This window comes from Schistocerca americana, chromosome 2 (genome assembly GCF_021461395.2).
Source record: "Schistocerca americana isolate TAMUIC-IGC-003095 chromosome 2, iqSchAmer2.1, whole genome shotgun sequence".
NCBI classification, from domain to species: domain Eukaryota; kingdom Metazoa; phylum Arthropoda; class Insecta; order Orthoptera; family Acrididae; genus Schistocerca; species Schistocerca americana.
The window spans coordinates 708,269,823-708,286,964 of record NC_060120.1 but is presented as its reverse complement, the minus strand read 5'-3'; the positions used below and the strand labels follow the sequence as shown (position 1 = coordinate 708,286,964).

Genomic DNA, 17,142 nt, shown 5'->3' with positions numbered 1-17,142 from the left:
CTGGATCCTAGACGGCTGGAAAACCGTGGCCTGGTCAGATGAGCCCCGATTTCAGTTGGTAAGAGCTGATGGCACGGCTCGAGTGTGTCGCAGATCCCACGAAGACATGGATCCGAGTTGTCAACAAGGCACTGTGCAGGCTGGTGGTAGCTCCATAATAATGTGGGCTGTCTTTACGAAGAATATACTGGGTCCTCTGGTCCATCTGTGCCGATGACTGACTGGGAATTGTTATGTACGGCTACTCGGAGACCATTTGCAGCCATTCATGTACTTCATGTTCCCAAACAACGACGGGATTTTTTTGAATGAGCCACGTCACCAGGCAACAGTTGTTTTGTGATTGGGTTGAAGAACATTCTGGACATTTCGAGCGAAGGATATGGTCACGCAGACCGCCCGACATGAATCCCATCGAACTTTTATGGGGCGTAATCCATATATCAGTACGTGCACAAAATCCTCCCCCGGCAACACTTCCGCAATTATGGAGGGCTATGGAGAGACTATGGCTCAACATTTCTGGAGGGGATCCCCAACAACTTGCTGAGTCCCTGCCACGTCGAGTTGCTGCACTACGCCGTGCATTACGAGGAATCCCATGACTTTTCTCCCCTCAGTATATACTAAAAGTAGCACTGTCACCTGAGCTGCGAAACATAGGTGAACTAACAACTGATGAGGGGAAAAGGACAACGTGGAACGCAATGACTACTAAAGCTAAACTTGTCTCCGACAAAGCAATGTGTTCAGAAATGAAGAACAACACGACCTACTTGTTACCAAGCGGTTGTATCGAGATTATGTTATTTCGCGGAAAGGAAAAAAACAGAACTTCCGGGACTACCTCACCATAAAGTACAAGAGAAACTTAAATACAAGAAAGATAAACAAAACGTCCCACACTACGAAGAATTGTTAATGTAAAACTAAAAGCAACAGAAAAAACGCCGTAGTTAATGTATGTCGCCAAAAATGTAGGTAATACATACCAGTCTCAAAGACGTAAGTCTATTGTGTTGGGGATATTTATTGATTTTTTTAATATTTTACAGTTGTCTCTTAAATTTCTCTCCCTAAATAACACTCAACATAACAGCACATTATCAAATTAGCAAGGGAATGTGGTTCAAATGGCTCTCAGCACTATGGGACTTAACATCTGAGGTCATCAGTCGCCTAGAACTAAGAACTAATTAAACCTAACTAACTTAAGGACATCACACACATCCATGCCCGAGGCAGGATTCGAACCTGCGACCGTAGCGGTCGCTCGCTTGCAGAAGCACGAGAATAAAGAAGAAGTTTTTTTATTTATTGTTTTAGATTACAACATAGTTTGCAAGACGTCGTACATGAGGATGCTTCCTTGAATTATAAGCGCTTCCTCCCTGACAAAAACTATTTCGTTGGAAGTAATACATCTCTAGCGCCTTCTTTCACAGAGACAAAAACATCCGTGCGTGTAGCTCGCAGCGCTCGGCATGAGCGTATCTTTAGGAAGTTTTACTTTCAATTACATCAAATGTTGCATTTCGTTAACTACAAACGGCGAAACTAATTCTGTAAGCCGGCCGCTGTGGCCGAGCGGTTCTAGGCGCTTCAGTCAGGAACCGCGCTGCTACGGTCGCAGGTTCTAATCCTGCCTCGGGGATGGATGTGTGTGATGTCTTTAGGTTAGTTAGGTTTAAGTAGTTCTAAGTCTTGGGGATGGATGACCTTTAGACGTTACGTCCAATAGTGCTCAGAGCCATTTGAACCATTTAATTCTGTAATGGCCAGTACTCTCATGTTTGTGATGTACCTGTAATATTTTGCGAAAGGAACAAGACAAATCTTTTTATGGATGTTAAGAAATGGGAGTGAGAGGGAATTAGACAAAGTCTTATTGCTCGATCAAACAAGTCTCTTGACTGAATATCACAACAACAACGAAAACAACAACAACAACATTGTTCGTTATTTAACTAGTCCAAAAGTTTCTTTTTTGCAGTACTTAAGATGATTTTTATCACTGCCGATACTCTGCGTCTTCAGAGAAAGAAACACGAAGGAAAAAAAATCCCATTCAAGACCCCCAATAAATAATTCGTCATATCGGTCTTAATGAGGGTAATACATCACTGCCTTCCTCCAATCTGTGCACTGACTTCCATAACACCTTCATTCTGGATAAACATATGCACTTAAACTACATAACACTGACTTCTGTAGTGCCGTCGTTCAGGCAAACCATATCCACTTAAACAGCATAACAAAACATGTCAGCTTTTTTGACATTACCCGACCATTTCGTAATTTCAGGCGTTTCTACGATGCCACCTTAAGACGCAGGTAAAATACCGTCATAAACATAAATGAGGCCTCGCGATAACGATACGTAGTTTTTAGGATCGCGTATGGGCTTAAAAGTCACATTATACAGGATTAAGTAAGCCAGTAATCAAAGTACGGGAGTATACTCTTTATTTACTAGGATAGCAGCAAATATATCTTCAATTAAGAACTTTTCGGGTGCTACCACTAGTTCTCGTTACTGCCCCTCGCAAACACCAGCCATCAATAAAACTGAAAGAGAGATACAGCAGAGGTGACGCAGTACGAACATTACGATGCGTCTGTGCGTGCAGCGTAATGCAAGTAATATCTTAGCTCAGTCTGATTAGTTTATGGAACTTACGGCTGTCAAATTAACTGCAATTCAGCTGTAGTAAACTCAAAAAAAAAAAGAAGAAATCACACCAGTGGCGCAGCACTAGCCATAGTTGCAGCAAAATATTCACATCAACTGCACGAGCTCTGTGTGTGTGTGTGTGTGTGTGTGTGTGTGTGTGTGTGTGTGTGTGAGAGAGAGAGAGAGAGAGAGAGAGAGAGAGAGAGAGAGAGAGAGAGAGAACTACCATTACTCACGAAGAAAGGTTTGTGTTTAGCAGTAATTAACGTCGAGGTGTTTAACGCTATACCACTAGCTCAGTTCGCCAAGTAAAAAGGTAGGAAAGAAGGTTGGGGTTTTACGTCCCGTCTACGACGTGGTCATTAGCGACGGACGACAAGCTCTGATGGGGAAGGACATGAATTAACTCGACATTTACCCTAGACATTTCGAGCTACCTCCGAGAATTTCAATCTGCATGTCTGGAAGGGGACATGGACCACCGTCAACGAGTCCCCCGCCTCACCACTACGTCATCTTGCCCGGCCGCTCGATGGGAATATGGCCATAGAGTATGCCAGCAGTTGCGTCTTCATGGTGGGTGTTTTTCATTCTTCATTCGTGCACATTAGGCTTGGCCCAGAAGTTGTTGTGGTCTTCACTCCGAAGACTGGTCTGATCCAACTCTTTCAAAGTAGCCTGTGCTGTGCACGTCTTAATACCTCGGCACGACTACGGCAACGCACATCCAATCGAACCAGAGTACCGTAGACAACTAGCCGCTTCTACTACTCACGTTGTGCCATAAATTTCTTTTCTACTCAGTCTAAGTGCATCCACCTTAGAATGTTCAATATTCCTCCGTAGCTTTACATTTCAGAACAAGCTTCTATTCTCTTCTTGTTGGGCCGCAGCTCGTGGTCGTGCGGTAGCGTTCTCGCTTTCCGCGCCCGGGTTCCCGGGTTCGATTCCCGGCGGGGTCAGGGATTTTCTCTGCCTCGTGATGCCTGGGTGTTGTGTGATGTCCTTAGGTTAGTTAGGTTTAAGTAGTTCTAAGTTCTAGGCGACTGATGACCATAGATGTTAAGTCCCATAGTGCTCAGAGCCATTTGAACCATTTGAATCTTCTTGATGGAAATGTTTCACCTCCGTACAAGGTTACACCCCAGACAAATAAAAACAGAAAAGATTTTCTAACACTTAAATTTATATACGATTTGTAAACATTTATGTCTTTCAGAAGCACTTTTCTTGCAATCACCAGTCTGTATTATATTACCTCCAGACTTCGGGCACAGTCAGTTATTTCGCTGCTCGAATATACTCGAGTTTATGGCCTCGGCTACTTTAGAATTCGCGATATATGGCCTTCTATATGCGCACTGCTCTTTGTTATTCCAGGAAAATATCAAAATGACACGCCTTTATTCCAGGAAAATATCAAAATGACACGCCTAATGGACGGCTCAGCTTTTTTCCTACAAGTGTGTTATTAAGACGACATCTCCATCATTTCGCAGTGTAGCTGACGATTAAAATAGGTGATTAGATAAAACAACTGATAAAAGTAGAAGTACTCCAGAAGCATTAAGGAAGCTATTTCCGTTATCATCAATAACGTATCATCAAGGAAAGAAGAAGAAATTTGTTAACATCGAGTATTGATTTAAGTGTCAGGAAGTGATTTCTGAAAGTATTTGTATGGAGTGTAGCCATGTATGGAAGTGAAACATGGACGATAAATAGTTTGGACAAGAAGAGAATAGAAGCTTTCGAAATGTGGTGCTACAGAAGAATGCTGAAGATTAGATGGGTAGATCACATAATTAATGAGGAAGTATTGAATAGGATTGGGGAGAAGAGAAGTTTGTGGCACAACTTGACCAGAAGAAGGGATCGGTTGGTAGGACATGTTCTGAGGTATCAAGGGATCACCAATTTAGTACTGGAGGGCAGCGTGGAGGGTAACAATCGCAGAGGGAGACCAAGAGATGAATACACTAAGCAGATTCAGAAGGATGTAGGTTGCAGTAGGTACTGGGAGGTGAAGAAGCTTGCACAGGATAGAGTAGCATGGAGAGCTGCATCAAATCAGTCTTAGGACTGAAGACCACAACAACAACAACAACAACAACAGGGAAAATAGCTGTGTGATCATACATTACAGCTGAACTCGGGACCTATAAACAATAAGTTAAATTAAAAGTTCCGTACATTTCGTATCTCACCGTGTTTTTCTATGGCCAGAAAGCTGAAATGCATTCAAACGTTAGAAACAGGTACTAGAATTTTTTCACACACTGGAACGGTTTCTCAACATCTGTTCGTATAATCATGTAATTGCGGTGGTAACACCTGGTGAAAGGTGTCTCCGAGGTCGTAAAGTACCGTTACGGAAAAAAGATGAACGACGCGTTCGTGCTGTAAGTGGATGAGACCAGTTTAGCTGCACTCTGGTGGCTGAGTGTTGCATAATGCTGGATGGCTCCCTACATTGGAGAGTGAAAGTGAACGTCATAAAAAAAGGCAAATGGAAAGTCTGCAACCACACAGGCGAATGTTACAGCACAAGCGATGCCTTTAAAGGGCGATAGTTCGAAGTAACGTAACGGAGCATAAAACCTTTAAAGGATCAAATAACAATAACAATAATAGTAATAATAATAATAATAATAATATGCCAGTGAGACACTGATGTTACACACAAAGGCCGACCTTGAGAATATTTTCACACAGGAAAGAAAAATCATTAGGAAAATTATTGGGCCAAAACTCACGGACGATGGATATAGGCTCCACTCTAGGGACACCACAGAGAAGTTCTCCAACATCGCAGCAGACATTAGAAAGAGGCGACTAACATTTTATGGACACATAAGCAGACTCCTACAGACCAGACTTCACCAACAGAATCCTCAGATACATCCGGAGACTCAAGACCACTACACCCTGGATGACACAAGTCAAAATTGATCTGGAAAGAGCTCAGACAGATTCAGCGGATGTCATGGACAAAGGCGTCTATAGACACAAGTTGTACAAGTGGGAATGATGTTAGAGAAAACAGCACCTAAAGCTCAAAGGCCAAAGTGGACGGAAGAAAGGAAGGGAGCCTTTAGTGAACGAATGACGGAGCACTGGAAGAACAGGAATAACAAGTAGTTTCGCGTGGTCTGAGAAATGGCCTGTAACGAGTGTAATAGTAGTAATAATAATAATAATAATAATAATAATTGTGAGCATTGAGTGAAATATGCATTATTGAAGAGTTACAGTATCGTACTGAGATTGTCCGCAGCTCGTGGTCGTGCGGTAGCGTTCTCGCTTCCCACGCCCGGGTTCCCGGGTTCGATTCCCGGCGGGGTCAGGGATTTTCTCTGCCTCGTGATGACTGGGTGTTGTGTGATGTCTTTAGGTTAGTTAGGTTTAAGTAGTTCTAAGTTCTAGGAGACTGATGACCATAGATGTTAAGTCCCATAGTGCTCAGAACCATTTCGTACTGAGATATCAAACTTCCGAAATATTTAAATGCATAACCACTTCAAATATTTTTTTGCAGTTCCTTTTTTATTCCTTTTAATGGTCCGCGTTTAAACTTTGTAGTTGGCTTGCTGATTTCTGCCTTCTTATCCACCGAAAATCTCTTCATTATTTCCACTATGTTCTTTTTTTTCTTCCATTCTTCTGGCTACTTCTTGCCAGTCTCCTTCTACACGAACCTGTGATTCGTTACTGAAGCCCCGAAGGCTAAACGATTTATTATCTGTTTTCTGTGATTTTCAAGTCTTGTAAATCTTCCCTAGTTCCTTACAACCAGCCGATTGCATTAATGATATTGAGCAATCTTTTGGTGCGTCTATTCTTTCCCATTCTATAAAGGTGAGAACAGAATGAAAAGTACTGTGTTAGTGAAGTTACCTACTCGCATTTAGATGTCACACGTTCCTCTCTTCAGCCAAATTCTACTTTTTTGTGTATGGACGTGTTTTCTCAAGAATTTTCAACGCTTTTCTTTTCAATTGCTCCAACTTTAGAGTGCCCAACAATTATTACTATCATTATTCATTGTAACTGTGTGTGAAATCTTATGGGACTTAACTGCTAAGGTCATCAGTCCCTAAGCTTGCACACTACTTAACCTAAATTATCCTAAGGACAAACACACACGCCCATGCCCGAGGGAGGTCTCGAACCTCCGCCGGTAGAGTAACTCATAATTCGGTAGTTTGTATGTCCTATGTCTCAGGTGCAACTCTTTTGGCGAAGATAATGTGTTTGTGATGTTGACAAAGAAACGGAAGAGACACGATGAAATCTACTGACAGATCTTCACCTATTTCTCTCCGACAGTGTCAAGGGAGTCCTCGAGCTTAGTGCTACCATCTGAGGGACGGATCACCACTAACAGTGCCACATATTGTCACCCAATGACACTGCGGGAAGGCTCGGAATTTAACCGACGGCATGGCTTAAGTTCGGTATTAGGAATTTAACACAATCAGTTCGCCTCCTTTTCATGCCATACGCGGTCTTTTAAAGAATTCAAACCGTATACATAACAACTGAAATACCACCGCACACCAGTGACCTCAGCCATGGAAAGTGATCTACAGGAGAGTTATAATTAAACTTCCCCATGGCAAACGAGTGATCGAAGGACAATGAAACTTTGTGAAAACATTTATAAGGACATTCGAAAGAGACATAACGAATAAATTACTGAAAGAAACACTTCTTAATTTCCATAACAGAGGGTAACATCTGTTAACAGCGTACCATGTTTATGTTCCAGGTTACAAACGTTGGTCAGTGTGACGACCATCTGAATCAACGACAGCCTGGAACAACGCTAGAGATTGATTTACTGCTGCCTGAAACAACGATAGAACACGGAGTGTTAAGCTGTCGTGACAAAGCTCGTCGTGCTCTGCTTGAAGATCGCACATAGCGCCCCCCATTCTCAGCCACGGCAACAGTAACTTTAACTATTTGTGGCGCAATTGGCCGTTGGACTCTCCCAGGAGCAATCCCCAAATCACCAGTTAACTCTAAATTCCGAATCACGTTCCTCAACCCCGGTACGGAAAGAGGTCCTCTCCGTATTCCTTCAGGAAGTCGATACTCGCGAAGGGGATCTATTGCTGCTGTTTTAATAAAACGGCTTTACGAGTAAAGCAGCAGTAGTGCTGACTGATGCTTGTGTTTCAGCCCTACGTCGCTGTGCCAAAACCGAAATTTGACGGCAAGTCTTGGCACGAAACTAACGCCACCAACAACGAAGATCCTTCGCTGCACAGTCTCATCATCATTCGTACAAGTTGCGTACCCACACGGTAAATAGTTTTCCGTCTACGCTAGCTCAAGCAGGAGAGTTTAATTACAGCCTCACTGTATTCGTGGCATCCAGGTGGTGAGTCGCACAGAGTCTGGTGGCGCAACTATTCAGCTACTGAATTCGTGTTCAGTTGTCGAGAGGTTCAAATCGCCGCCTGACCCTCTTCCTTTTCCCCTCTATAATGCTTATCTATTTGAGGTTGCACTGAATTTTATCACTAAATGCTTCGATTGCACTACCTCGAAAATATAACTCTTGCTTGGAAATTCAGTCTCAACCGTTCAGTATCTTACCTCATACGAACTCCATACTATTTTCCACTGAGAAACGTATGATATCTTAAATACAGCCACTGAACACTACGTTCTGTCGTACTCATATCATCAATGTAGCTTTTGCGCCTGTTGTTTCTTATTAGACAGAAGAATTGACTGTGCCTGATAGCTTATTTGTAATATAATTCTAAGCTGACTAGTATTACTCATACTGTACTTAATTGGTTCAAATGGCTCTGAGCACTATGTGACTTAACATCTGAGGTCATCAGTCCCCTAGAACTTAGAACTACTTTAACATAGCTAACCTGACATCACACACATCTATGCCCGAGGCAGGATTCGAACCTGCGACCGTAGCGGTCGCGCGGTTCCAGACTGAAGCGCCTAGAACCGCTCGGCCACACCGGTACTTAATTGTCTATACAGCTATCAATGTTAAGGATTTTATTCGCAGACTTACGAGCGCAGAGCACCGAATAGAGTGATAACATGCGGGCTGATGACGTGAGCCAAAAACGGTTTAAATCCACGTTACACATTATAAAGCTGTCAGTCTAATTTAGAAGTCTTATCTATCATCTGTTTTCTATTTAGTGTTTCTCTAATACTGAGCAGGTGTCCAATTATATGCTTTAAACACACTAACCGCCGGCCGCGGTGGTCTAGCGGTTCTAGGCGCGCAGTCCGGAACCGCGCGACTGCTACGGTCGCAGGTTCGAATCCTGCCTTGGGCATGGATGTGTGTGATGTCCTTAGGTTAGTTAGGTTTAAGTAGTTCTAAGTTCTAGGGGACTGATGACCCCAGATGTTAAGTCCCATAGTGCTCAGAGCCATTTGAACCATTTTTGAAACACACTAATCGCAAACTGGCAAAGTACGGCAAACGCAGGATTGTGATGTACTAACGGCAAACAGATAAGGAGGGTACGTCTCTCGTCAAGTTGACATCATCCCAAGGAGAATTTTCAGACGCAAAAAAGTTAGTTTTACCACTAGCAAGTGATAATATTGAAGAAAGCAAGGAAGATTAGAGTAAAAAAAATGTCATATCGATGACTCTCATTAAGAACAGAGCAAAATTTCTGCTGGAGGAGTGATTGAGAAGGGAGTCAGGTGCGCCCCTTCGAAGGAATCATACCAGCATTTACCTTAAACGATTTAGGGATTTCACGAACAACCTGAACCTTGACGCCCCGACAGAGGTATGAACCGTCGTCCTCCGACATGCGAGTACAGTTTGCTAACCATTGCGCCACATGGGTCGGTGATAATATTGAAGATAACTATAGCAGAATCTGACTGTCAATTATGGCGTCCGTTATGCACCTCAAAGCCTAATCTGTACACAAATTAGCGTCGTCAGGATGCAGGTTGCAGTAGGTACTGAGAGATGAAGAAACTTGCACAGGATAGAGTAGCATGGAGAGCTGCATCAAACCAGTCTCTGGACTGAAGATCATCGCAACAATAACATGTTTAAAAAAAATAATAGTAATAATCGGAAGTCCCGCATATGCTTCAATGAGTAGGCCATTACAACACCCTCAATAATCGGAAGTCCCGCATTTGCTTCAATGAGTAGGCCATTACAACATCCTCGAAAAACTAAAATACAGGACAGTATTAAAGCGAAGATTTCTTTTATCACGAATTATTATGCCGCCTAAATCTGCTCGTTTTTCGAAAGTAGCAGTTCAAATGGCTCTGAGCACTATGGGACTGAACTTCTAAGGTCATCAGTCCCCTAGAACTTAGAACTACTTAAACCTAACTAACCTAAGGACATCACACACATCCATGCCCAAGGCAGGATTCGAACCTGCGACCGTAGCAGTCGCCCGGTTCCGGACTGAGCGCCTAGAACCGCGAGACCACCGCGGCCGGCGAAAGTAGCAGAGTTCAGCCTACAGAGCTCTGAATGTTTTCCCAGACAATATCGTTACATTTTCTCTGTGCACTGCTTTTTATACAGAATAATGTAGTTATCGTATCTTCTACAGACGCAACTCTTCAGCACAAGCTAAGGTCGCTTTAAAACAGTTCACAATCTTAGTAACCTTGCACCATTGCCAAACGCTTTACTTAAACGCACTGGACAAGACGAGTTGTTGCCCTTCCAAAGCACAAGGAGTAAGTGCTTGCAAGGAAGTGATAAACAGGAAACACAAGGCCAGCCGGTGAGCAGGTGATAAGCGGGGCGTTTAACGAGTTCTGGAAGACCGGCCAGTGCCTCTGCGCTGCCTTCCCACTGGCGCGATGCTTACGCCTCAAACTTCCGAAAAAAGGAAGAAATAAAAGACTCGGATAGTGAACCATACGGCAACAAGAATTAACGTGTAGAAGATGTTCACAATAAGCACCGTATTCCTGAGATATGGTTGACTGACAGCTTGTATGTTGTACGTTACGATCCTCTAGCTAACACTCTTGGCGTCGCTTTGTGGACACGTATACAATGTTCGAGCAGCGAGATATCGGAGGATCACATCCACGCAATCTTTCACGCCCACTTCTCCCCCACCGACCACGACATTCAGAGGCTCATAATGCATCGCGAAGAGTGTCCACATTACACTGAATTTCTCGAAGTCATATATCAGGCACATTTCCTCTGAAGTTCTTGACCCGAGGTTTGTTGTTTTGTCTTCAGCTGGAAGACAGGTTAGATTCAATTCTCCGCCCTTGTCTACCCTGTGCAAGACTCAATTATGCATAGCTACTGCAGCTTACATCCATTCGCAATGCTGATTGTTGTCGAATCTTGGTCTGCCTCTATAATTTTCACCCCTCCATACTTTCCTACACTATCAAATTAAGTTTTCCTTAATGCGTCAGGGTGTATCCTAACAAGCAATTTCTTCTGTTCATCAAATTATACCATGAATATGTTTCCTCTCCAGCTCGATTCAATAATTCCTCATTAGTTATTTGATTTAACCATCTAATCTTCAGAAAACCCCTGTAGCGCAAAATTATTACATCTTCTATTCTCTTCTTGTCGGAACTGCTTATCGTCCACGTTTCACTTCCGCACAAGGCTGCGATCGAATTTCTCGATACAGAAACGCTTTTCTTGCTATTGCCAATTTGCATTTCATATCCTCTGCTTCGGCCATGGTCAGTTATATTGCTGCCCAAACAGAATTCATCTAGCACTTTTAGTGACTCGTTTTCTGATCTAATTCCGTGAAAATCGCCCGGTTTAGTTCGACTGCATTTTATTGCCTTTGTTTTAGTTTTGTTGATATTCGTTTTAAAATTTATTTTCATGTCACTATCCATACCACTGAACTGATCTTACAACTCATTTGCAGTTCTGTCAGAAACGGCAATGTCATCCGCAAACTTCAAAGATTTTATTGCTGCTCCCTGAACTTCAATCCCCTTTGTTAATTTCTCCTCGGTTTCTTTTACTGCCTTTTCAATGACTGAATAACATCTGCAGTATAAAGTTCATTTCAATCATATATATCCTCCTTCTTGTTACACTTTTAACAAACGTTACTATCTAACTGCTAAACCAGACAAATAATGTGTATGGTCGGCAAGCATTTTAATGAACTATGGTTCTCCAGCGCAATATGAATTCAGTGTTGGTAAAGTTAGCAGTGTTCGGTTATGTATGCTAGTGGTTTCATTTGATGCGTCAGTAGATATATGGTATGCAACTCGCGATCGTCGCGGACGTGACGTGTGGGCTCCACGTGGCAAACTAGTCCGCCCGAGAACAATCGGTTACGAAAGTCAGCCAGGACGCACGCACTGAATGGCCAACGGACGGTCCCAAAGTTCACCAAGCAGAGTCCTGTTCCGGCAAGTTAGCGCCCGTCTCGCATAGCGTCACAGCGCCGCGTAGTCGCCGAACACTGGCCTGCAATCACATACGCTCACGGACTAAACTCTTGCCGACGCTGAGAAATCAAGGCGTTCAAGTGTAAACAGTCAGAAGTCTCCAGTAAAGAGGATGCTTATAGGTACTCCCGGCAGAAGGACAACCTCGTAGGAGCGCCGGGAGAAGAATGGGGAAAACGACGAAACATTCAGCAGTGACGGGCAGTCGTAGCAAATTCCTGTATCATCTAGAGTACCTGGGAGTTTGGATTTCAAAACGTATGTCAGTGAGTCCTGTCTCGTGCTTCCATGGCGTATTATATTGTGTATCAATGCGGCCTCTAACAAGTTTCTCGTCTTTCGCTGGCAACCCTCTACCGAGACACCGATCTGATCACGACTATTACCTCGATGCGAAGTTTTAATTTGCGAGCAACAATATTTGACTAGACACGGATGTGACTAAAGCTCACATTTTAGTGTAATGTCCTGTCCTTTAACACGAATATGGAAAATAGCGCTACGAGGGTTGGAACTTTAATAATGGCAAGTTTTAAAGTTTTACTATCCTTCCAAGTAGTCACCAGCCATGTGTACAACCCGCTGCCAGCGATGTCGATGACATCCTTAGGAGCGCCAGTTGTGTTGACCGAGTAGAGGGGTCTATTGCCCGAAGAATCACAGCAACAGTTCTGAAGGCAACGCAACGAAATGCTTCCTTCAATTTGGGAATCAGTCATTAAGATCGAGGAGTGTGGTCGGTGGTTTTGCATTTCCCAGCCCCATCGATAGATCGAACGTGCGCCATATGCACCCGGGAATTGATCTGCAGAAAGACTCGCAGCTTATTTCTCTGAGCTGTAAATTTTTGGAACTTAGCCTCCAACCAGCTTACAGAAAGAAGCGGCAACACTTTCTGCAGGACCCGCGTTTCGTACTGCAGGATACTGCTCTGGCCCACATGGCGCAAGCTGCCACTGATCTGTTCGATCGATGCGCGAGGAAGTGCTGTACCATCCAGCACACTCCCCAGACTTAAGCCCTTGTGACTTCAACTTGATTCCTTAACTGAAGGAAACAGTTCATGCCATTCGCTTCAGAGCTGTTAAAGATTCGTCGGGTAATTGTCGGCTCCGATTTAACTATCAACAGAGCCGGCGCTTCCAAGGCTATTCAGCTACTTCCACATCTCTCTCAACGGGTCTGCACTATGCTGGTGACGACTATGAAAGACGGTAAAAGACTCAAACCTGTATATATTTTACGTAAGTTGTAAATAAATAGTTCCATTACTTGACGGAGAAATACATCCATGGAAGAGGCAGGCAACCTTTCAAACTTGCCGCAACTAGGAAATACGGAAAGGTCTTATTCGCACAATTCTCTATTAAGCGTTTCAAAATTTCAAGTGTACAAAGAACTCAACGATAGCTAATTTGTATATAATAACAAAAATATGCAACTTGGTGATCGATTTACAGAATTTTCAATTAATATCGTACTTACATTTAAATTAAACGTTAGCATATAGACTTAATATAATACAGACCTCATCTCATGCAGATGTCTTTGACAGTGCCGTCGTCTATTCGAAGAGAACCAGTGCCAAACTGACTGTGGCGTTAAGCTATCTAAGCTTCAGTCTGACTATGAAATTTTAAAACGCTTAACACTTAAAAAAGAACTGTGCCGTCAGTTCCAATCCTTGTACGTGAACATACCCACGAAACTTTTACCTGCACGTAATACCTGGCTGAATACTTGCTTCGCTGACCAATCTCGTGACGAAATAAGCAATTTCACTTCTGAAAGAAGGGTCGTTCCGGGTCATCCCCTCAGGAGCGGCGAAATTACGCGAAAGCCAGCGTAAAGAAGAAACCTCCCCGACTTGTCGCTAACTTTCTGTTCGGGAGGCAAAAGTTTTGCTGCCTGGGACTCACGACCCCACTGGGCGACACGTGAAAGGCATGACTTGCGCTACGGTGGCCACTGGCAGGCTATTTGGGAAAACAGCCAGTCACCGCGCTTTGCAGTCCGCTGCTCGTTTCTTATTTCTCTGGGCTCGTACCGAACTGGCAGGGAATAATGTAATGAGCCGCACGTAGCGTTCATCCTGAATCGCCTCGTCCCCTTTCACAGCACGCCCCTGTCGCCTCCCTCACTGTACGTGTGAGGGTTTGCCTCTCCACCGCCACCACAGAAACCTCTCGTCGGTTTCAATGCACCCAGCTGCGCTCGGCCCCCCAGCCAGGTGTGTGCTGGACGCACGTCGCTTCCACAACAAAGGCCCGTCCCGAAACTCTACCTGGCCTCGCGAGCAGCTGCAGCCTGCCATTCAGAGTTTCTTCTGTCTGTAGCCGAATGTTGGTTGTCTGAAGCACTGCTGCATAGCATAGGCTGACGGAGCAAAATCTGAGAGAGAGAAAAACTGCAGAGTGCTTCTAACTTCACCCACCCATCTTCTGTACATCTGAAACTAAACTCCGTCCGAACAGGCCAGGTAGGCCCAACGGCATCGACCGGCCGCCGTGTAATCCTCAGGCCTCAGGCGTCAGTGGATGCGGATACGGAGGGAAATGTGGTCAGCGCACCACACTCCCGGCCGTATGTCAGTTTACGAGACCGAAGCCGCTACTTCTCATCAAGTAGCTCCTCAGTTTGTCTCCCAAGGACTGAGTGCACCCCGCTTGCCAACAGCGCTCGGCAGACCTGATGGTCACCCATCCAAGTGCTAGCCCAGCCCGACAGAGCTTAACTTCGATGATCTGACGGGAACCGGTGTTACCATTCCGGCAAGAGCGTTGGCTACCTTCTACACATATACGTTCTGCGAAATTCACGAGCGGTCTAAGGCGCTGCAGTCATGGACTGTGCGGCTGGTCCCGGCGGAGGTGCGAGTCCTCCCTCGGGCACGTGTGTGTGTGTGTGTGTGTGTGTGTGTGTGTGTGTGTTTGTCCTTAGGATAATTTAGGTTAACTAGTGTGTAAGCTTAGGGACTGATGACCTTAGCAGTTGTCCCATAAGATTTCACACACATTTCAATATTTTTGCTATTTTCAGATAGTAATAATGATACACATTCTCGTTCGATTCTTGGGTATTGTTCATCAGTATGGGGCCTTGACAAGCAGGATTAGTCCACAAGTGTTATACAAATGGATGTACGCATGTGTATTTGTGTGTGTTCCACATCTCCTCCTAAACCACAGGACCGATTTCAACCAATCTTGGTACTCATACCCGTTACTATCAGGCAACAATTGCTGTGGGAGTAACAACAAGATACCTATCGTAGTTCAAGAGATACGACGTCATAAACAATGAGACGCATGAAAAACTGCCACATCACTCATGACGTTTAAATTTATTACTTGTATACTACTAATTCTATTCGCAGTAAAATTAGAAGGCAGTATCCACATAAGTCGCGGAATATACCTACATAAATATATCATTGTAGACACATATTAAGCAGTTGCGCCCAGCGTACAGAAAATGTTCGAGATCATCTCACACCGAGTCTACTGCAGGAGTGCATATGAAGGGCTTATTTCAATAGTGGTACAAGTCCATTTTTGTTCATTCTGAGATACAGAGTCCTAAAGTTAAATGAGCGCTGAAAAATCTGCAGTTGATATATATTAACTTTAGGACTCTATCTCAGAATGAACAAAAATGGACTTGTACCACTATTGAAATAAGCCCTTCATATGTACTCCTGCAGTAGACTCGGTGTGAGATGATCCCGAACATTTTCTGTACGCTGGGAGCAACTGCTTAATATGTGTCATACAATGATGTATTTATGTAGGTATTTCTGGTATCTCAACTGCAGATTTTTCAGCGCTCATTTAACTTTAGGGCTCTGTATCTCAGAATGAACAAAAATGGAGTTGTACCACTATTGAAATAAGCTCTTCATACAAGGTAAGAATAAACGAAAGGACGTTGTTCGTCTTAGTCACAAGTCTAACACGTCTTTCTACTGTACGCATGATGCACTAAATAATTGACGGTTACGTGTTAGCATACGAATGTAAAGGTGACCTTACCTGGATTTTGATTTGACACAAAAAGTATCGCCGAGGGGCGTGAATGACCTCGATAGACCTCCCCTTTTCACTTGAAGAGTCTACGGTTTCCAGTGAGACTTGCATTTGCCATTACAGTTAACAAGTTGTAGGGGCAATCTGTTAAATACCGCGGAGTGCATCTGACATCTCCATGTTTTTCTCATGGACAGCTTTAAGTCGCTTGCACACAGGTGGACTCACACAAGAATTTATTAATCGTAGCTCCTGGACATGTAACTAGAAATACTGTTTATAATCACGTTCTGAGTAAAATACACATTAGAGATAAATTGTATTTTGCATACTACGTTTCTTAATTTGGTTACTGTACTTACACATTTGTACATCACGCATACTTGACTGTTTCATAATTTCATATACACTCCTGGAAATTGAAATAAGAACACCGTGAATTCATTGTCCCAGGAAGGGGAAACTTTATTGACACATTCCTGGGGTCAGATACATCACATGATCACACTGACAGAACCACAGGCACATAGACACAGGCAACAGAGCATGCACAATGTCGGCACTAGTACAGTGTATATCCACCTTTCGCAGCAATGCAGGCTGCTATTCTCCCATGGAGACGATCGTAGAGATGCTGGATGTAGTCCTGTGGAACGGCTTGCCATGCCATTTCCACCTGGCGCCTCAGTTGGACCAGCGTTCGTGCTGGACGTGCAGACCAAGTGAGACGACGCTTCATCCAGTCCCAAACATGCTCAATGAGGGACAGATCCGGAGATCTTGCTGGCCAGGGTAGTTGACTTACACCTTCTAGAGCACGTTGGGTGGCACGGGATACATACGGACGTGCATTGTCCTGTTGGAACAGCAAGTTCCCTTGCCGGTCTAGGAATGGTAGAACGATGGGTTCGATGACGGTTTGGATGTACCGTGCACTATTCAGTGTCCCCTCGACGATCACCAGTGGTGTACGGCCAGTGTAGGAGATCGCTCCCCACA

The 17,142-nt window shown here is 44.0% G+C and overlaps 1 protein-coding gene across 1 annotated transcript in view; it reads right to left on the bottom strand.

Moving 5' to 3' along the window:
- The window catches only part of LOC124593716 (cGMP-dependent protein kinase, isozyme 2 forms cD5/T2-like), a 226,503-nt gene that overhangs the window by 133,672 nt on the left and 75,689 nt on the right, over positions 1–17,142 (bottom strand). The window lies entirely within an intron of this gene.